At 45.1% G+C, this 22,547-nt stretch overlaps 1 long non-coding RNA gene across 1 annotated transcript in view; it reads left to right on the top strand.

Moving 5' to 3' along the window:
* The window catches only part of LOC140686800 (uncharacterized), a 103,462-nt gene extending 87,505 nt beyond the window's left edge, over nucleotides 1-15,957 (top strand). The window contains exons 3-5 of the long non-coding RNA XR_012060730.1: nucleotides 8,563-8,729; nucleotides 9,345-9,865; nucleotides 15,806-15,957. This is a non-coding gene — a long non-coding RNA (uncharacterized lncRNA). The remainder of the gene's footprint in view (nucleotides 1-8,562; nucleotides 8,730-9,344; nucleotides 9,866-15,805) is intronic.
* Nucleotides 15,958-22,547: the final 6,590 nt, after the last annotated feature.

Below are 22,547 nucleotides of genomic sequence, written 5' to 3'. Positions count from 1 at the left end.
CCCGCAGTCTAATGATACTAGAATATTTTCTGAATCAACTGTGAATCAGATACAGTGCTAAAGGCTCATGTGTGACCTGGTTATCTATTGCTGAACAGCAAACTACCAGACAACTTAGTGGCTAAAACACCCATTTGATTATCTTGTGATGTTGTGCACCAGGCTTTAGGCAGGGCTCAGCTGGGCGAGTCTTAGGCTCTACAAGACATCAGCTGAGCTCACTTGATGGTCCTGAGCTGACAGGCTCCTCTAATGGATTCACAACGGCTTTCCTCAAATATCTGGCACTTGGGCCAAATAGCTAGAAGACTGGGTTCAGTGGGACCGTTTCCCCTTACACGGCAGCTCAGGGCTCCAAGAACAAGTGTTCTGAAAGGGATGGGCAGAAGCTTCAAGCCTTCTCATGACCTTGCTTCAGAAGACCTGAAACTTCTGCCACATTCTATTGATCAAGCAGGCCAGTAAAACCAGCTGGTTGAAGGCAAAGGGAATTAGAGTCTACTTCCAGTGGGAAAGCTCACCAAGAGATTGCTGCCAACCTACATCGACCATGTGTGGATTATCTCATTTCATCTTCACAGCTTCCCTAAGAGATAGACATTACTTTTATTCCCATTTTACAGTTGTATAAACTTTATTTACTTGGTCACTGATTCCAGAACCTAATAATCCACACACTCTCTAAATAGAGTTTGTACTTTCAGAGGCTTAATTTAAGTGACTGCTGAATAGAGGGGCTCATTTATTAAAAGTTCCTTGTCCTACCAAGTAACTTAGAACTTAAAATGATGGCCCTGATATTAATGATAGCTAACTTTTCGGATACTTTCATGTGCTCCTAACCTTTGATCCCTGTAAGAGTTGTGCATGTTTGTTTGGTAGATTATATTCTTATTCAAAACATAGGCCCCTCCTCCACGTGGGAGGACTTTGCTTTCCACCCTATTGCTTCAGTCTTGGCTGTGTGGCAAGTTTGAGGCTGCGCAGCATGAGGAGAAGTGATGTGCGCCACTTCCAAGCAGAAGCTTTTGCGTTCGTTACGTGGTTCTGCCAGGATCTCTTTTCTCCCAGTGATGCCATTTCAGCCTGCATCACAGAATAAAGATCCTGTGAAGCCAAGCCACAGCCAGCCCACGATGGACACGAGTCTGGCAAGCAATCAACTCTTGTTACCAGCCAGCCACTTTGATTTGGAGTTGTTTGTTACTGCATTATAATTTAGCTGACTGGTACTATTAATTTTCCCATTTTACAGATATTGAAACAAGTAGAGAACAGTTAAATAACTTGCCCAAAGCCTAGGACTTAACCCTAGGCTGTTTGATTCCGGAGCCCTGATCTTAATCTTTTATATATAACTGGTGAAAATGAAGACTCAGACAAGAGAAGCCACGTGCTTGAGTTGTGTGTTTGGCTACAGTCTTCATCAGTTTGGGCTGCTACAACAAAAAGACCACAGACTTCGTGGCTTGAACAACAAATTTATTTCTCACAGTTTTGGAGGCTGGAAAGTCCAAGATGAAGATGCTAACAGATCTGATGTCTGTCAGGAAGGCCCCACTTCCTGGCTTACAGACAACTGCCTTCTTGCTCATTCTCACATGGCTACGAAGTAGAGATGGAGAGGGAGAGAGAGAGAGATTAAAGCAAGCTGTGTCAAGTCTCAAGTGTCTTCCTTTAAGGGTAATAATCCCATTATGAGAGCTCCACCCTCAGGATCTGATTCCCTCCCAGAGGCCCAACCTCCAAAAACCATCACCTTGGGAATTTAGGCTTCACCATGTAAATTTGGGAGTAACACAAACACATATTCCGTAACAGCTACCTAACGATCAGCTTGTCCGATCTTTTGCTCACTGACGACAGCTTGGGTGCCAAAGGCAGGCATCTCGCAGTTTCAGGAGAGAGCCACTGACGTGCCTTATGGCTGAGGGTGCAGCTGAGTAGTTTATTTTATCACAAGAAGGGCAACACTGTATAAATATTTTTTGAGCCTCCTATAGTATAGTATCATAGTATTTACGAGGTAGACATCACTTGGGATGATTTAGCCTTTCCTGGCCTGACATGTTTCTCTGCTCCTTTTTTCTAACTAACAAGAAAGAGATGGAGAAAGTAAAATAGAGGTTTGGCTGGTGTGAATTACAAGGTGTCAAGGGACTTTCTGGAACTTCCTTCTTTCTCGGAATCGTGTACACAGACACCCACTACTTCTTAGTCTCTGGCTTTGCAGGGCCAACAGTGGCATGAAAAGAAGAGGGGAAATAACACTGGGTTAGGATGCGGGACTTTGCCCAAAATTGGAGGAGCCTCCCGGCTAGTCACCCAAGTGCTGGATTTCTGGAACCAGTGCTATTCCCAGCAGCATTTCTTTTCTGTCTTAAGAGTACTTCCCTTTACCTACTACTCTTCTGTAGTATGTGAGTTCAAATGATTTTGGCCACAGGAAACATAAACCCAACTAAAAGAGGCTTTATCAACAAGGAATATTCTATTTTTATTTATTTTTTTAATTGAGATGTAATTGACCTATGACATTGTGTTCGTTTTAGGCAGACAGTGATTTGGTATATGTGTGTGCTGAGAAATGATTCCCAGAATAAGTTTGGTTACCATCCATCACCACATATAATTTTTTTCTTATGATGAGAACTTTGAAGATCTAGTCTCTTAGCATCTTTCAAATATGAAGTACAGTGTTGTTACCTGGCTTGACAAGGAATTTTTATTAACTGGCATAACCAGAAGCCTAGAAGTAGGGCAGTCCCGGTGTTGCTTAATTTAATGGCTCTGCAGCATCATTAAAGATGTGGGTTCTTACCATCATTTTGCTCTGTCATCCTTAGATTGTTGACTTTGCTTAGGTTGGTTCCCTTCATGGTCCCCTCAGGGCTGTTGTAGTTCCATGTGCACAAAGCAGTGTCTTCTAGTGAAAAGGGAACTTGCTTCTCCTGTGTCGACTTAGAGCAGTTCCTGAGGTGGAGATGTGCATGCAGGGAGGGTATCGGCCAGTGTTCTCAGGAACAGGACCTGATGGGGAGTGATGGGCAGGACTGGCCAGCAAGAGGAGTTGAGCTGAGATGCGGTTGCGGCTGGCCCCACAGGGCACTCTCGAGCTGGCTGGATCCTCGGAGTTTCCCAAGTGGAAGCAAGAAGCCGAACTTTTGTGCCTCTACCTTGGTCAGTCACTGGATGTGGGCTGACACAGAGGAGGGGGCTTCACCTTGGGCAAAGCCCTTCTGGAAGGTACTGGAGTGAGAGCCTCTGTCCTGAAGGGGAATCTGATATGGGTGGTGCACCCAGCATCCACTGCACATGCTTCTCTTCATGAGCAAAGACATGTTTCCCATATGCCCCTTGGTGCTCCCCTGGCCGACACTACATCACATGTCCATTTGTAAACCATTTATTTGGTAATGGCAGTGGAGATAGCAGGGTTGCCTTTGACTGAAAAAGAGTCCCACTCTGGGGATAGGATGCAGCTTCTCTGAGGAAGGTGAATAACAAGGATATGTTACCAAGGAAGATGGTGGATGGGATGGCAACAGAATCTGGCTCATGCAATCCTGAATATTTATCTGTCTGATGGATTAATGCTGAACATGTGGAGGGAATCACAGATACAAGTTGTCTAGAAATGACTGCATCTCTGTGTTTATGGGCACAGCATGCAAGGAGGAGATAAAGGGCTGCTTCCTGCAGGAAGTGCCAGGCTGTGATGGCAGTGGTGATGTGGGAGGAAAGGTGTCTCTTATCTATGTAATTGACCTTGAACAACACAGAGGTTAGGGGTGCCAATCCTCTGCAAAGAGGGAAATCCACCCATAATTTATAGTAGGCCCTCCCTATCCGTCGTCCCTCTGTATCTGTGGTTCTGCATCCTGGAATTCAGCCAACCTCGGATCGTGTAGTGCTGTAGTGTTTACAACTGAAAAGAATCCAAATATAAATAGACCTGCACAGTTCAAACCCATGCTGTTCAAGGGTCAACTGAATAAGCTGTATTCAGAATGGTTCGAAAGGAGGTTGGCTGAAGGCCCCATTTTCCTGGCTCCCAGGGAATCCAGATGGACTTGAAAACATCAGTAAAAACTCTGCTGTGGGCAGACGTGTTTTGCTTCTTATTATGTCACCCTGCCACCATCTCAGTTTGAGGTCCCCCGGCACAGAGTCTGAGACCAAGATACAAGAGCAAGCCATTTATATGGGAAGTGTAGGTTAGGAAAGGAGGATATGACACAGGGAAGGATGGCGGCAGGGGTGCCAGATAAAGTACAGGACCCCAGTTACATGTGAATTTCACATAAACAACCAATTTTTTAAGTATAAACATGTTTTGTGCAATGTTTTTCAGATAAGTAAGAATAAATTTTGTAAGGTATGTCCCAAATATTGCCTGGGGGCATGCTAATTTAAAACATAAATCGGTTTTATCTGAAATTCAAGTTTAACTGGGGGTCCTGTCATTTTTATTTCTTGACTCTGACAGTCGGAGATGGCAGCTAATAATGGATGCATGATCAAGTCAGCTGCCGCTGGGGTGACTGGAGCTTTATCTGCTGGGGGCTCTGGGAGCCAGTGTAGAACCCATGCACCCGAGTTACCGCACCCAGGAGGCAAAAAGAGCTGGGGTATTTATATACCCACTCGGGTAGTGTTTGGCTGAGAGCTGGGTGGGGCGAAGTGCTGGTCCTGTGGTGGTGATTTCCTGGCTTTGGCAACCTTCCTTGAGCACAGACAGATGAGCATCCCTGGGGCTTGGGGCAAAGGCCCCAGGCAAAGAGATGCAGGTCCTGACTACTAGATGTTGGCTGACGACCACAAAGTGATAAGGCGTAAGCAACATGTGCAGGGGACTCCCAATGCCCTAACCGTCAGTTATGGAATGGGTGTCCCAGCATGAGAAATGGCTAGAAGTCAAGAGGTCTGGGTTAGAATTTTGTTTCTGTCAGTGAATATATGCCCTTAGACATACTACTTAACTTTCTGATCCTTTCTCTTTTACCGATAAAATGGGGCCAATGAGACCTGCTTCATAGGGATATTGTGAAGATTGAAAACACAAAAAAGTATATACAATGCCTGGCACTGATCAGGAGGATGTTAAAATGTATGGGCTCTGAGATCAGACCTGAGTTTGAGTCCTGACTCTACCATCTGATAAGCCGCATCCCTCTCTGTCTCTTTATCTGGAAAAGACAGGCGACACCCACCTTCTGAAACTCTTACAAGGGTAGAAAGGTATGAGGTGGGTGAAGCGCCATTGGCTGGCACAGGGCGGGCATTCAGCTCCGTGAATGTTGGTACTGTTCTTCCTTCAGAAGGTGTGAGGAGGAGGTGAGTTAATCACTCAGTGGTCCAGGCCTAACCTGGGATACAACTCTGCCCAAGTCTATTTGAATCCTCGGTGGAATCGTAGATGGGATTCTAGAGGGGCAGATCTGGGTAGTCATTAGGAATTGCTGTCCTTCTGGGCACAGATCCCCCACCTTCTTGAAGTTAGGCACAGCCACATAGCTTGCTTTGGCCAATAAAATGTGAGGGTTGGGTGGCACTTCAGAGGGCACTGCTTCCACAGGGCAGATGCCTGGCTGGATGGTCTAAAGTTGAGTAGTTGAGTCAGAGATCACCTGGACCTCAAAACCTGTGGTATTTACTATCTGTCCTTTTACAGAAAGCATTTACTGACCCTTATGTTATCCTAGCCTGACTTGGCATCTTTGTGGGACTTGAGATTCTGCATTTCCAATAAGCTCCCAGAAGACATCCATGCTGCTGGTCCATGGACCATCCTTTGAGTAGCAAGGCTCAAGGGCAAGGTTTCTCACCCTCAGCACTATGGATATTTTGGCCAGAGAGTTCTGGGTTGTGGGGAACTGTCCTGTGTCTTGTGGGTTAACATCATCCCTGGCCTACATTCGCTAGGTACCAATAGTTCCCCCTGAGATGTGACACCCCAAAATGTCTCCAGATAGTGTCAGACATTCCTCTAGGGGATAAGTCACCCCTAGCTGAGAAATACTGCTCTGGTGTGTCCAGGGTGTGGCCAGCATGCTCAAAATTGTCCAGGGTCTTGATAACCAGCTCTTGGGGAACAGAGCGGGTCTATCTCCTGCCTGTCTGGGCCCAAAAAGAATGGGAAGGTGTAGAGGATGGAGAACTCTTCTGGGACAGAATAGGTAAGGTACTGGGGAAATGCAGAGGATTCCTGGCAGGAAAAAGAGTAAAGTTACATTTTTTTGCTCTGCTTAAGAGTTGTGTGGATTTTTAAAAAATGTTACCCTCGAATAGCTGGATAAGACAGGTGGACAAATGTGACTGATGAGAAAGTTTAGAATCTGGAAAAAAAAACCAAGTCTAATTTGTGGGCTGATTCACTGATGGCTAAAAGCCTTGCCCAGTGTATCAACTGGCCAGACATTTGAAGTTTGGTCACTGTGGCCTCTTCTGTCCGTCCTGTCTCTGACCTTCTATGCAGAGAAGGACCGATGATCATCTTTACCCAACCCTGTTTTAGGGGAAAGAAAGGGAAAACCACCATCCCACCCCTTGCTGCATGTCCCAGGGGAACGCTGACTTACATCTGCAAAAGCAGACCTCAGGCCAGACACAGCAGAGGTGGGTGGCTCTGCTGCCTTCTCGGTGAGGGTGCTTTGAAATCAGGGGGAAAGACTCCTCCACGTGTCTCGATTTTCACCATTTGCATCTGACCACAAGAAGAAACTCCCGACAATCTGTTTTCTTTTTAGTATCTTTTGCAGGCCCTTTGGCACGTAATATGGTTTATTATTCTGTTTATTTTTCTGGTTTGTCTAAAATTACTAAAGCCAGAAATGACTGTTATTTTGAAACTTCAAACAGTGCAGAAATGGGTAAAGTTACAAGGGAAGGTCTCTTTACCTCCCTCCAATCCTGTGGCCCAGAATGAACCATGTGACTGTTTGGGCACACTTCCCCACCAGCACTTTCTCTATATTTAATACACGTGTAGAGTGTTTACACGTGAGGTTATACTGCAAGTGTGACAGATGATTCTGCGCTTTGTTTTTTTTTTCATTGAATATCAACCAGGATGAGGTTGAGCTGAGCAAGGCAGTGAGAGTGCAAAACTTAAGGAGAGCTTCACTCCTAGGTGCACCCTGGGGCAGGGTCAGCACCCCTTTAAATTGTGTGCCCCAGGCACCTCACTCTTAAACACTTAGTCTCAGGGTCCTGCAGATGGGCCTGAGGCTGGCCTCACCCTAGTCTCCTCTCTGCTTGGTATATCTTAGATATCAGTTCAAATAGCTCTGCTTCACTTTCTTTCACAGTACAGTTTAAGTTTAAAAGGGAACTAGTTCCAGGGGGAGGGTATAGCTCAGTGGTAGTGTGCATGCTTAGCATGCATGAGGTCCTGGGTTAATTCCCAGTACCTCCATTATAAAAATAAATAACGCTAATTACTTCTCCCACCAAAAGAAAAAAACTTGGGGAAAATGAAGAGGGAACCAGTTCCTCAATTTTATTTCTAACTGCCCAGTGAGCGTATGACAGGAACAAAACGATTTGTGTATAACTTTTAGAGATGGTTTGCCTCCACTACCTTCTAGAAACTTCCATGCTGATGTTGCCTCTCTCCTCAGCCCCTTCCTTGAACTGCCCACGTTAATGAGGTTGGTCAGAAGCTGAGAGAGGCCAAGTAGATTTACATCAGAAAAGGCTCAAAGCTTCTTGGGAAAAAGGGATAGAAAAGGTGGGAGAAAGGAGCAAAAGAGAGTCTTTAGGAAGAGGCAGGAAGAGGCGGTTTGGGGAGAGCAGCTGCCTCTGTGGGTGAGAATTTGGGAAAAGCGACGTCTGTAGAGGAAACTTAGCACACGTGACGTAGTGAGATTCAGTCTTCGCTTGCCTGTCCTGTCCTGTTGGAAGAGCCTTAAATGACTCCCCCCAGGTTTTCTGGAATTGAGTTTGTGTTGTTTTGAGGTCATCCTGGCCTAGAACCCAGCCCCCAGGCTAATTGACCATAACTGGGTTACACGTATCTCCTTGGGATCATTGGAGCCTGGGAAATTTACTCGTCTTTCAAATAATCAGCTCTCCTACTAACAGCGGGTAATTAAGATACAGGGTCACAGGCCACTTTGAGAAGATTTGGGAAGCTCCGAACCTGCTCGAAATAATGCAGGTGAACAAATGCGCACAGAATTTGCCAGCAGTATTCAGGGGATCCTTGACCCCCAGAGGCCCAACCTTAGACCCTCTGTCAAGAAAGCAGGGGGAGGGTTGTGCCTAATGCTGTAGTCCCAGCCACCTGCAAATCAAATCATGTTGAAATTTTGCCAAATCAGTGAGCCTCAGTCTCCAAGAGGATCTGGTGGAGGCAGATACGAACTTGAAACCTGAGTATTTTGGAGCCTGGATCTCTCCTGCTTGATGACAGGAGGAGTATTTGGGAGTTTGGCAGAAGTTTCTGACCTAGAAATCTTATAATGGGAGTTTGTCTCTGAAATCCCAGTGGAGACCATTAGTGGAGCGATTTGTAGCCCCTTGCTCTGCTAGGTGTGCCAAGAACTGTTCTGTTTTTAGGAGGCAGCCATCCAAGACTCGGAAGAGGCAGGCAAGAATATTCTAAGCCCCAGTGAGGGGTCCCTGGTGGAAGATGGAGAAAAATGAGGATGTAAATCTTTGGCGTCAAAGAGAAGCCTGGAAGACTGGAGGTTAGGACCAGCCGTGGAAAGAAGTAACAAGTGACTGTAAGTGGAGGAAACTTTTTTTTTCTCTTCCTCTTCTCCTTGTTTAAAAGCTTTTCTGTCCTCACTGGGAGAGGAGGGGACCTTTCCCCTTTCCAAAGCCAAGCGAGAGGGATTTCAAGAGAATCGTGGGTTGTCTTAGTTTGAGTTCCCCTCGAAGCTTGCCCTAAGGAAAGATTGTTATTGCAAGTAATTTATTTGAACCCCAGGAAACATTGGGAGTGGGGATGGGGAAGTGAGTCAGGGGAGGGAAGTTAGCCTCTAAACGGGTATTTTGTAGAGTGAGATATCTCTGTGGACAATGAGAGCTTAATGCCACTAGAGATCTCTGAGCATCAGTAGAAAACATGCCCTCAGAGATATTCTAAGTAAGAGGCTGGGTACTTATTTACCAACTGTGGAGAGCCATTGATTAGGGGTGATCCTGGAGGGTGTTAATTCCCTGGCAGTTTTAGCCTGCTGCAGGCTTCGGTGGGGTGGGCTCCAGGAGTCAGAGAAAGCCTTCAGGCAAAGAGATTCAGGTGTTGGCAATTGGAACTCTGGCTTGTGTAGACTAAAACAGCAGCAGCTGAAGAGATCCACGGGCACCATAGCTTTTGTTCTCTTTGTAAACATTAGCAGAGCCTCCAAGGAGCCGGGACTGGCCTCATTGTCCCCAGTTGCTTGCTTGCTTGCCGAATTGCCAGAGCCAAGATGTACTCCCGGTGGAGACAGCGGAGAAGAGTGTATTGACTTTACCTGCTTCTGGTCTAGAGATGACCCGTGACAGCAGCTTGAAGGGGCCATGGTGTATTGCAGTTGGAAGGTGCAGACCCCAGTGCTTCCTGCAGCTCCGGTTGAGAAGGCATGGAAGTCAGAGTCTGAGAAGAAACTGCAGGGCTTGCCTATGAGGCCACTGGACCACACAATGTGATGTCCAACATGGAAAAGCAGTTGTCAACTTGAATTGCTGTTGGTGCTGAAAGGAGACATGGTACCCCTCTGGGAGAAATCATCCTCATTGGAGAGGGATTGGGGAATGCTCAACACAACCACCTGTGTGGTGGTTGCCATGGCAACAGGGATGATCAGCATCAATGAGCCACAGGGAACCAGTAATGCCCGGGACACTTAGCCAGCACTGACACGTGGACGTTCAGGTAAGGAGACCACTGCCTCCTCCCTCCTTCTTGCAGGCCTCAGCACCGAAGAAGCTCACACCTAAGCAGGTAGGGATGAAGTCTTTTGTTTTTCTTTCTAGTGCTTGAGATATAATTGGTATAAAACATTGTACCAGTTTAATGTGCGTGATGTAATTATTTGATATACGTATGTATTGTGAAAATGATCACCACAATAAGTTAACATTCATCCTTTCACACAATTACAAAATTTTTTTTCTTGTAGTGAGAACTTTTAAGATCAAATCTTTTAGCAACTTTCAAATGTACAAAATAGTGTTGTTAGCTACAGACATCATGTTGCATATTACATCTCTGGGACTTACTTGTCTTATAACTGGGAAGTTTGACCACTTTCACCCAATTCCTTCATCACCATTCCCCACCCCCTGTCTCTGGCAACCGTAAGTCTGATCTCCATTTATATGAGGGTTTTTTTTAATTGAAGTATAATTGATTTATAATATTGTGTTAATTTCCATTGTACAGTATACAGATTCAGTTTTATATATATATTTATATTTAGACTCTACATTTAAATGAGATTATACAGTGTTTGTTTGTCTTTCTCTGATTGCTCAGTGTAACACCCTCAAGGGTATCTATGTTGTTGCAAATGACAAGAATTCCTCCCCCTCTTTTTTTGGCTGAATAATATTCTGTTGTACATATATAGTCTGTTAATGAATGTTTGTTTCCATGTCCTGGATATTGTAAATAAGGCTGCCGTGAATATGGGGGTGAAGATATCTTTTCAGGATAGTGGGATTTCATTTCTTTTGGATACATACCCAAAAATGGAATTCCTGGGTCATATGGTAATTCTGTTTTTTTATTTTTTGAAGAGCCTCCATACTATTTCCTATTATGGCTGCACCAGTTTGCATTCCCACCTACAAAGATGTGCCAACACTTATTATCTCTTACCTTTTTGGTAAGAGTCATTCTGACACGTGTGAGGTGACATTTCATTGCTGTTTTGATTTGCATTTCTCTGGTGGTTAGTGATACTGAGCTCCTTACATGTACCTGTTGGCCATTTGAATATCTTCTTTGGAAAAATGTCTATTCAGGTCCTTTGCCCATTTTTAAAATTGGATTACTTGTATTTTTGCTATTGAGTTGAGTATGAATATTGAGTTAAGTATTGAGTTGAGTATGAGTTCTTACGTATTTTGTGTAATGATCCTTTGCCAGATCTGTGATTTGTGGTTATTTTCTCCGGGTCTGTAGGGTGCCTTTTCATTTTGTTGGTGGTGTCTTTTGCTGTGCAGAAACTTTTTACTTTGATGTGCCTCCCACTTGTTTATTTTTTTTTCATATACAGAAAAATCATTGATGAGACCCATGTCAGGAAGTTTTTTCTATGCCTTAATCAGTTTTGTGGTTTCAGGTTTTATATTTAAATCTTTAATCCAGTTTGAGTTATTTCCTGTAAGTGGTTTATAGAGTCTATTCTCATTCTTTTGCATGTGAATGTGCAATTTTCCCAGCACCATTTACTGAAGAGACTGTCTTTTCTCCATTGACTGTTCTTGGCTCTCTTGTCAAATATTAGTTGACGATAAATGCAGGAATTTATGTTTGGGCTCTTGATTCTGTCCCGTTGACCTGTGTGTCTATTTTTATGCCAGAACCATACGGTTTTGATTACAGTAGCTTTGTAACACGACTTGAAGCCAGGATGTGTGATGCCTCCAGCTTTGTTCTTTCTCAGGATTGCTTTGGCTATTTCGAGTCTCTTGTGGCTCCATGCAAATTTAAGGATTTTTCTTCTATTTCTGTAAAAAAAAAATGTCATCGGAATCTTACAGGGATTGCATTAAATCTAGAGATGGTTTTGGATAGTATGGACATTTTAACAATAATTCTTCCAGTTCATGTATGGGGGTGTCATTCTATTTATTTGAGTCATTTTCAATTTCTTTCATCAATGTCTTAAAGCTTTCAGTGTAGAGATCTTTCAACTCCTTGGTTAGATTTATTTTTAATGCTATTGTAAGTGAGATTGAGGTGGCCCTAAAAGAGGACCCACCATTCCCAAGTTAAAGCACCTGGGGGCCATATTGTTGGCCTGCATTGAATCTCTGAATTGTGTTTGAGAATGAAATTTTTAAAAATCAAGCATGAGGGGAGTAGAAAAATGAAATGTAGTATGATTATGTAGTGGAATATTATATGGCAACAAGAGTGAACAAACTCTTAACAACAAGCAGCAATATGGGTACATCTCATAAACCCAGTGTTGAGTGGGCACAGCCAAATGTATGAGTAATCACATTGGCTGATTCCATTCATGTAAAATTCCAAAAGCAGCAAAACACATCTGTGGTGTCAGGGGTCAAGAAATTGGCTACCTTGTGTGGAGCAGTGATTATAGGAAAGGGGCACAAAGAGGCATCTAAGATTTTGATCTTGTTTCATTTCTTGATGTTAATAGAGTTTACAGATATGTTCTTTTTATGCAAATTCTTTGAGCTGTACATTTGTGATTTGTTTGCTTTTCTATATGTCTTTTGTACTTCAATACATTTATAAACAGTTTTTAAAATTTTACACACACACACACACACACACACACACACAAACCAAGTCTTAGATCTTAGAATGAGCTTTTGCAGTAACTAAAAGTAACTGAAAAGTTCAGGAATTGGACCAAGATGTCACCAAGGGAGCTATTACCCTAAAGGAAGGTGGGAACTCCGCCAAGCTGAGATGGCGGCAGCAAAATCCAGACTGTGGATCCAGACATGACAAATGACCTTTTGCTTCAACCAAAAACTTCAAGAATCAAAAGCAAATAGAGACAATGGATAGGAAGAAGTCGATTTTGCCATGACGCTTCCCAACAAGCTGTGATTTCTTGATAAATTAATGAATAGTTGCAAGTGTTTGGCAGTAGCGTTGCCGAGATTGTCCTCAGAGAAAAGATTCCAGATGAGAGGATATCTTTAAGCAGACTCCCTTGGCTCCAGGCTCTGGCAGATCTGGCAGAGACCTGGTTGGGCCATGCAGCCCAAAACATAGGAGGGACCCGTCGGCTTCTTCACGTTTCCCACAAAATGTTGTGATGAACCACACGGCAGCGGCAGTTGTGTCAGATAAAAGCAACATGTTGAAAGAGTAGCAGTGGGAGGTCCTGTGCGTAGTATTAATGAACAAGTTGCAAATCTAAGTCTTTTGGTGAGCCTGATAGAGAAGTGTTATGTGGAACATGTGGAGATGAAGGCAGAGCCTGCTGGTTTGAGGTGTCATCTGAGCTTGCCAGGGATTGGGGAAGGGGGATTAAAATGATACTAAGAAATAACAGCAAATTTTTTCAGGGCTTCTTATGTGCCAGATGCTGTGCTGTTTAGCTGGCAATACCAATTAAGTGAGTTATATTAGCCCCATTTTATGGAGGAAACTGTGGTCCTCAGTGGTTAGAGAATTGGTAAAGATTAATAAACACTTAACTAGTGCCTGTGTCTGCCTGAATCCATAGTTCACCTGCTTTTTAATTTTTACTTTTTAAAATTAAAGTGTAATTTATGTACAGAAACTTACACACATGTTGAGTGAGTATGCTTGGTGATTACCTCTGTGTACATCCTTTGAGCCCCTACCCAGATCAAGATAGGGAACATTCCTATCATTCCAGAAAGTTCCCAGTCATCACCCCCAAAGGAAGTACCCTTCTGAGTTCTATTGTCATAGATTAGTTTTGCCTATTCTTGAAGTTCATAAAAGGAATTATATAATGTGTACTGTTTTGTGTCTGGCTTCTTTCATGCCACATAAAGGTTTTGAGATTCACCTGTGTGTGTACTGCTTGAATCAGCAGTCCATGCATTTTTCATTGCTGAGTAGTATTCCATCTTATGAATATATTGCTTTTTGTCAATTCGTTCTGTTGATAGATGTTTGTGTGGTTTTCTGTCTTAAAGGCCAAGTGCTTTTAACCATAAATATTTCACTGCAGATTGATGAAGACAGCTGGGTTACTTGTCATAGCAGGGAGGGCACTTCCATGGTGAAGAAAACGGGGGTTTTCAAAGGCTGAGACTATGAGCAGTTAAACTAAGGAAAAATGAAAGCAGAGCTGGTCCCTCTCACCCTTGGATTTCTGCAGAGCTCCCTCACTGGCTTCCTTCACTCAGGTCTCTGCTCAAATGTCACATCCTCAGAGGGACCACCCTACTTGAAAAGGCACCTCCCCACATGTTAGATGACAACTCAGCGCTACAAACAGCAAAATCTAAATGATTGTAGAACCAGTGACTTGGTCATTTTAACAGAAAATCTGCAAGAAACAAAAAGAAAGGAAATGGATGGGGAACCTGTAGACAAAAAGGTATGTTTGAATCAGAATCGAAATAAGGTTTCTACCAGGTCAGCCAGCAAAGTATGTAAGATAATGGAGAGATGTGAATACTGATGGACTCTTACAGCACAGTAAGAAATTCTTTTTCAATGTTTTAAATGTGATACTGGTTTTGGGGTTAAGTTTTGTAGTGGTTCTTTCTCTTTTAGAGTTAAAATAAATGACACCTCTCCACCCTCACACTCTATCCTTCTTACTCTGCCTAATGTTCTTTACTTGCACTTACCTCCCCCTGAGATTGGTCCTTTTTGATTTTTGAACAGAAGCTTCATAAAGGCAGAGTTTTTGTCTTATTCAAGGCAGTGTGTTCCCGCACCTGGCATAGAAGGTGCTGGTTAACTGTGCATCGAATCAATGCAGGAAGTGTTTGAGCAAGGTTCCCCTGTAAACAGAGTGTCAAAGAATGGAAAAACAGCAGTAAAATGATGAACCGTGGGGACACGGTTTCTGAAATCTGATTTTCTTGCAGCGAGAGGCTGGTTTCAAAGGGCAGGTTTGTCAGAATTGTTTAAGGAGCTTTCTCCTCTGCTCGACCAGAGGGGAGACAAAAATCACCCTCCTCAAAGGCCTGGAGCTTGAGTTGGGCCAGGCTCTCTGTGTTTTTAGCAGCTGGAGTGTATCGGGCCAGCCCATGACCAGCATACGGGCTGCAGCATTTGAAGACATGCTCTGTGATTACTTAGCTGCCTCGTCTTGGACTTGTCCCTTAACCTCTCTGAGCCTCAGCTTTGTCTGTTAGAAAAGGGGTTCATTCGTATGGGGACCCCACAGCATTTCTGGGAGAATCAAAGGAGAGTATTCCTGTGGGGCAGGGCCTAAAGACAGGCGTTTTATTAGCTCCCCCAACCCCCCCCCATCATTCTAGCAGGTGTCCCTGGGACCACCCTTTGAGAGATGACTCTGATCCAAGTCACTTGATACACAGAGGGACAGTTTATAAAATAGTATCTAAAAAATTGCTAATAGTCAAAATTGCCTTTGAAAACTCTTTAGGAGGGGACCTCATTGGAGAGGACAGCTTTGTCTCCACATGTGGGACAGCTTACTGTGTCCTCACTGAGCCTTGGATACTTGGTGTCCACCTTGGTATGGGGAGAGGCTCTCACTGAGGGGGACACAGGGGGACTGGGACTGGCTAGGGAGTACCTAGCTGATGGCATGGTCACGACCTGAACCCAGGCTGCCTGGCCCCAGAGCCTCAGCCCTTAAGTGCTTTGCTACAGGGCTCGAAGGGAAAGAGGGCCTCCAGTATCCTCAGCTGACAGGGCAGTGCCTGGGTTAAAGCGGTCTATCTGGATTCAGCACACACGCTGACGGAAGACTGGGAGGGGGATGTGGAGCATAGTGGAGAGGATCACGGAACTGAAGGTGACGGGAGGTATGAGGCCTCCGCCCAGCCTCCAGTTGTCACTGGTCCCCCGGGGCAGGACCAGGGCAGGTCAGCCTCATATATAAATTAGCTCAGCCACAGCCCTTGGTCTGTGGTCTGTGCTACTCAAAAATCAGAGAGGCTGGCTGCTTTGAGTTCTCTCGTTTCTTTTCTTTCTTGGTTGTAGGTGTTAAAAGGTGGTAGAACAGCCCCATGCAAGACCTGGAGATGGATGGTGACAGAAGGGAGTTGCCCAGAAATATCCGCTCATCTTTAGAGGGTCAGGAAGAGGATGCAGGATTCCTGGGTTCCCTCCAGATTCTCCAACCGCTTCCCCTCCTCCTTGTCTCCCACTATTAAATTTGGGTCTCTTTCCGGAATATTCTAAGCCTCTGTAAAGGCAGTAACACTCTCTATTTCTGTTTTGGCTGTTACCTTGGCAAGAATTACCTTTGGCTATTACCTTAGCACACTGGCAAGTAAATACTGGTGGACCTGACCCTGGACTCTCAGCTGGCCACTGGCTGGTCCTCTTAGCAAGGACCCTCGCTCCCAAGACCCCCAAGCTGCTTCAGACTCAGCCATCAAAGCGCGTATGGGCGTTTCTCTTGTCTTTTCCTCCTTGCTCCAACCATCCCACTGCTCATCCCACTGGCTACTTTCAGCACCTCTGTCTGGATTTTAGTTCATTCACTGAGTTTGATGTGAAACCTGGTGGTGCCCTGCTTATGTCTGCCTCAGGTGACCAAATAGCCTCCTATGGCCATCATTGCCTGAGGGCTTTCTCTGGCTGCCCAAGCCAGCACAGCCCCTAGTACTGGACAGTCCAGGTGTCATTGTCCCTCAAGTCTCCAGTAGCCCTCAGGCAATGCCTGGTGGGAGTTGGTGGATAGATGTCCCAGCTCCCTTGCCCCTCTGCTGGGGTAACCCTAAGTTGTGTTCCACACCATGTGCCCTGGGGCATACACGTGAGTGTAACGATGGAATGACTAAGGAAACTTACCAGTTAGAAGTGTTAGGCTGAGTGTAATAGGCTACTTTAAACTGGGTGCACAGGGAAAGTGAGGTTTAGGCTGAGCTATGAATTGCCAGAAGGAGCCAGAGGAATAAAGATAAGACAGGAAGAGATCACAAGTAAAGGGGAGAAAACAAGAGCAAAAGCCTGGAGGGAGAAGCTGTGTCCATGTGTTAGTAATGAAATGGTTTCCTATAAGCAGGACAGTGACTAAAGGTAGTGCAGGCTTGACCAGGGAGGCCAACCTAGTCTAAGGATTAGGGCAGGCTTCTCTGAGATAGAGGGGAATGTAAATCTGGAGAATCAGAAGGAGTAATAGAGGACTGGGAAGGAAAAAAGCCTTCCAAGCAGAAGAACATCATGGGCAAAGGCCCTTTGGCTGGAGATAGCATGATGCATTCAGTATGGCTGAATAGGAAATTAGGGGTTGAGAGCTCAAGATGAGGCTGGAAGAGTAGAGTGATGATTATGTAATAGTTGAACAAATACTTGCTCACCTCCCTGTCCCTTTAGGCATGAGGTTGCTTCCCATTGACCTGGGGCTTGGTCTGGTGGCTTGCTTTATTTAGTCAATGGAATGTGAGCAGCCGTGACATAAGTGGAGACCTTAAGTATGTTTGAGCAGTTAGGCTTGGAGTCTGGCCTGAATGCAGGAGGCCATCAAGATGTTATGTAGGAAGTCTTTCTACTTCCTGCCAGCCTGTTCAGGTTGGTCTTTTGGGTTGGGAGGCCACTTCTACATAGCTGACCTATAAAGGGGAGATGGTGAAGATGGGTGGATGATTGATGGGAAGCTGAAAAGGCATCTTTTTGGTAAGAGAGAGGAGCCAGGCTGCTGGGAATAAGCCTTCATGTGACATAAACCCTGTCTTTCCTCATTTGTCCCTGGGGATTCCATGTAAAAGGACTGCTCTTTGTGGACAGCCTATGGTGGTGGTTTAGTGGGAGGTTGGGTCAGAATCTCATTTCCAGGGTGGACTCCTTGCGGGCAAAGATTTAAGAGTGGACAGATGTAAGAAAGTAAGCATCCTGACAGATGAAGAGAAAAGCAGCCAAGCCGAGCATACAAAGCTCTCAGCAGGACATTGAAAGTCTGATCACCATCTTGGATCCCTCCCCAAGTGCCTACTGGTTCTTGGGATGTAAAGTCCCAGCATGGTCAGTGGCCCTGGTGTAGGAGAGCCTGCTCTCCAAGGCAGGACAGGAATATTTGGTGTGGGGAAGAGCCAAGGGAAGATAGTGGATGGCTTAGGAGTGATAGATGAGGTACTATCTGGGAGAAACCGCTTAAGACCAGTGTCAAAATTCCAACCCTCTCTGGGTTGGTGGCTGGTTGGGGATGGGGGAAAAAGGGTTATGTATTCATAAGCCAGGATGTCTCTACAGAAGTTACAGTGTTTTCTTATCAGCTCTTGGAAGAACTAGGTTTCCCTCATCATCTTAGAAAAATACTTCTAGATCAGTTGATAGCAATAGGAATAGAAAAGGTGTTCGATTTTGTCAAAATTCTGCTTTCGTTGCCTGGGTGTTGCCCTGAACATTGGATCTAGAGCTGATTCATGGTGTTTAGGGGGCCCGTAAAGTCGTATTTGCCCCTTTGCAGCCAGAACAGAAAGAGCGAGAAGGGTGAAGCTGGTGGAGGACCAACCTCTTGACTCACTCGGGATGAAAAAACGCCTTCTACTGCCAACACACACAGGTATGGGAGTCCTTCTGAGGAAAGTATTGAAGCCTGTATTTGAGAAGGTTCTGGTTTCTTCTGCTGCCATTTAGGACCAGAGCATGTTTTCATCTCCAAAGACTGGACCCCTGTTTAATGTCTCCCAGGCAGCCCCCAGTTCACCTTGCTAATCTTAGTATTGTACCGTTCTCTGTCTTGATTATAGAATTAGAGAAACTTGAGGCACAGATGCTCAGTGGATCAGGTAAGTTGCATGGTCTCATGCACTCAGCTTGTTAGAGGTTCAGAGCATTAATCAGTTACTCCTCCTTTTTTTTCATGCAACAAATATATATTGATAATCTACCATGTACCAGTCACTGGAATTACAGATGTTAATGCTTAGTCTGGTAGGCAAGTACAGTGCTTCTCAACATTTTTGATGTCACAGCACATAATGAAAATGATAATTCTGAGATGCTATCTTGCTAATAGAATATCTTTTCTTGCTCTACTTTACTAAAGACCTACTTTTGTTATCTTATTCAGTTTAGACCATGGCCCCAAATGTGCATATTAATATGCTAGAACCTATCAAGGTGGTTAATATGAAAATAGTGAAAAATTTAAAATAATGTGAATGGCCATTTTCTCAGAAGCAGATCCTGAGACAAATACTTGAGTGTGATTATTGTTTGAGGTTCATGTGTCAGGAGGGATGGACTCAATCCTGGGAGGGAATGGAAAAGTGGTACAGAGAAGAGCAGGCAGCCAGTAGAAGACGTATTGTTAAACTTAGTGCCACTGTTGGCACCTGGACCTTATTTCCACAGGAGAAACTGAGTCCCAGTGTAAAGTGGGCTCATCCAATGAGTCAGGGAGCTGGGGTATTGATACACCAAGCTCCCCTAGTCATTGGCCAAGAGCTGTTCCTGGTGGGTGTTAATTCTACAGCACTTGCCCCTGCTGCATTCATATACAGTGCAGCATTCCACTCTGGAAGAAGACTCCCAACCCAGAGTATGCAGATGCCAATAGTGGCATTCGGCTGGACCACACAGAAATGATAGAGAGATGAGTGGAGCACTGACAGAGACTGCTAGACCCATCAAGAAAGGGCCAGTATAATATTTGATAACCCTTGATTTCAAGCAAAGGATAATGTAGAATTATGTTCATCAACACAGAAATGCTCAGCTACATATTGTCAAGGGAACAAAAGCAGCATATAGAACACCAAGTAGTGTTAGACCCTTTGGATAAGTTATTTTCCTGTGTGTATGCATGAGTCACATGTACAGGAAGGCAAGGCCAGGACTAGGCTGAGACAGAGGTATTTGTTTCGTGTGCAGATTCTATGGGGGTGTCAAAAACCTCAGAAATCAAGATAAGTGCTATTTCCATGCAGTATTTTTAAAATGTCAAAGTTAATGAAAACATTTCTTGATGAACAAAATAACAATTTTAAGTAAGATCAGGATCTGACCCTGTATTTGCACAACTTGGCCTCATTCACCTTCTCTTAGTCTTGGCCTTGTTGGACTCTGACTCCTTAAAACTTTGATCACTTGAGATGGAGAGCTGGGGAGGTACTCTGGTCTCTCGCCTCTCCTGACCCTCCAGCCTCTTGCTCATGCCTCCTTTGGCCAATCCCAGTCACCAATGCTGATGTCCAAGCCTGAGGACACCCAACCAGCAGGGGGCAGCCTCGCCCCCTGTCTCCCCCTTGCCCTCTCTGTTCGCTCACCGCTGGACACAGAGCAGAAAAGCTGAAGGGTGAGGAATGTATGTGAGGACTCCAAGGCCCAGGACCAGCACAGTTTCCTCAGGAACCACAAACATTTGCAGGCCAGAAGAACTGGCTCCAGAGCTGGCCACCAAACTCCCTAGCAACCGAGACGTTTGTCTTCCAGACATGGTCAGTAGTGGGTAGTTAACTGCACATGCTAGTTCACAGTCATCTGGGGTGACAACCTGGGGTCAGGCTAACCTGGCCAGACTCCGCTTGGTGGACTGAGAGCCCACAGCGAGCGCCAGGTCATAAGCCAGCTTGTTGAAACCAAGCCATCCTGACCCCTCTATCCCAGACAGCCGGTCCAGTGCCAAGAGCTTTCCAATCCCAGCTCCTCCGGAGTCTGTGTGCTGCAGGTGTGTGCAGCCAGTCCCTTTGCTGGTGGGGTTCTCAGTTAATCAGGCATCAAGGACCCGGTTTATGTAGCTCAGCGTCTTGATGATCATTGACACATGTGGAACAATGGAGCCCCGTGAGTTCTGACAGGTCTTTGTAGGGCAGTGGACAGAGGGATCAAAGTAACTTGGGGAGAAGCATGAACTGAAGACAGGGGGAACTTCTGTTCCATTTGAAGATGTCATTGATCCTGAGCTGTGTTTTTTTTTTGGGAAATGTTGGCCCACGCCAGTGTGAACAAAATAATGTTTCCTCCTTGACTGAGTCATTTGGCCAAAGTATTAATTTCACAGCCAGCATTCAGACCGACTGTCTCACACGACCTTTAGTTTTCATCCACGGAAAATGAGAGCACAATGACTTGTTTCCGGGTTCCTGGCAACTGGCGGTGGTGGGCTTTCTTCATCTTGTTCATAGTGGTTTCCATTTCCCTCACCTGTCAGGAATGTGTAGGGGTGTCTCCAAGGCAGAAGCATAGACAAAGGAGGAGGCAGGGGGTTGCAACATTCCATAATGTGTGTCAGCACCTTCTTGAAATGAGAACCAGAGAAATGCTCTTTCCCAGGATGACTGAGCGGTGACCTTGTCGTCCAGCTGTTAGGAGAAGGCAAATTTGATCTATAGATCTTCATCACACTTTGCTCTCCGGTATGTTGATGGCCGTGGGTCAGGAGTGTGGCTCTGAGTTCCAATCCTGGCTGCACCACTTGCCTGTGCTGTTTATCCTTAGACACGTAACTTAACCTCTCTGAGGCTCAGTTTCCTCATCTGTAAAATGAAATAGAACATTACCTATCACATAGTGGTGGTGTGGCCACTAGATATGACCATGTCTTTGATCTCAGTATCTGATGAAGAGGAAGAATTTAATCAATGCTTTCTTTTATTATTACTATTATTACTATTTTATTATTACATTAAACCTCTGCTCTGTTTTCTCCAGCAAGCCTATCACTCTGTGTCTTGGTAAAATGCTTGCAGTCAACATTTACAAGTTTGATAAATGAATTGCTTGTCATAGCCCAAGAAGGATGGCTGGAGAGCAGAGAGGAATTACTCTTCATCTGAATTCCCTACCTGCTTTGCCGCTCTTCATTCAGCTCAATTCCTCTTCTTTCATTAATCTTATTCCACCTTCTGTATGATGCCAATCCACAGAGGAAATCACCAAATAATGTCTGGCACATAGTAGGTATAGACTAATTGGCATCCATTTGCCTTTGGTTAGATTCCCTTCCAAAGGCCGACCCTGAGATAAAGCAGTGAGTACCAGGATGTTAGTTGGGAGATGAACCCAGGAAGCACTGGATCAGAAAGTGAAGAAGTGAGGGAGAGAAGGGCAGGGTGACATGTTAAAGAGCAGGTCACCACTGTGGGCACCTGGGCTCAATCCCAAAGGTAACCTCTAGGAGGCGCTATAGAGCAGACCTCGGAGTTGTCTCACTGGAAGGGTGAGGAAGCTCGGTGAGGAAGTTAGTCACCTACTGCCCCCAGTCACTGGCTGAGGGCTGCTCCCAGAGGCATGATCCTGTGGCCCAAGTTGTGGTGGGAAACCATCAGCTATGGAAGATTTGGTCCCAAAGAGACATGGGTGGAGCCCTGGCAGCTCCAGCCACACCGTCCTAGGATTGCTGCCATTTTAGATCATCCCTTGCATTAGACTCAGAATACATATTGCATGATTAAATAGTTGCCAAATCTGATGGGATGATTTCGTGTCCCTGTAATACCCCAGAGGCATGAGTCTTAGTCTCGGGGACATTGAGATTTCTGCTACCTGGGCATGGCCACCTGCTAACAAATCTGCCTTGAATGGACTACCTTTTTTTTGAAGGGCATCACAGAGGCCAAGTGCCAGTGCTCATTTCCTTTTTGAGCTCTGCACAGAACCAGCTAACACCTGGAGTCTGGGGTTTCTATGTGATTCACATGGAGGTAAGATCAGCAATTAAGCTTCTTAAGAGCTCACCCAGAACCACAGTTTTGGGTCAAGGCGACGTGATAGGGCTGGGTTGACAACCAAAGAGTGAACCATTGAGGTGAAGTCTGCTGACATGGGGCTACCA

The sequence above is a fragment of the Vicugna pacos genome, chromosome 17 (genome assembly GCF_048564905.1).
Source record: "Vicugna pacos chromosome 17, VicPac4, whole genome shotgun sequence".
NCBI classification, from domain to species: domain Eukaryota; kingdom Metazoa; phylum Chordata; class Mammalia; order Artiodactyla; family Camelidae; genus Vicugna; species Vicugna pacos.
Note: the sequence above shows the minus strand (reverse complement) of the source record. Positions and strands in the feature narration are given on the sequence as shown.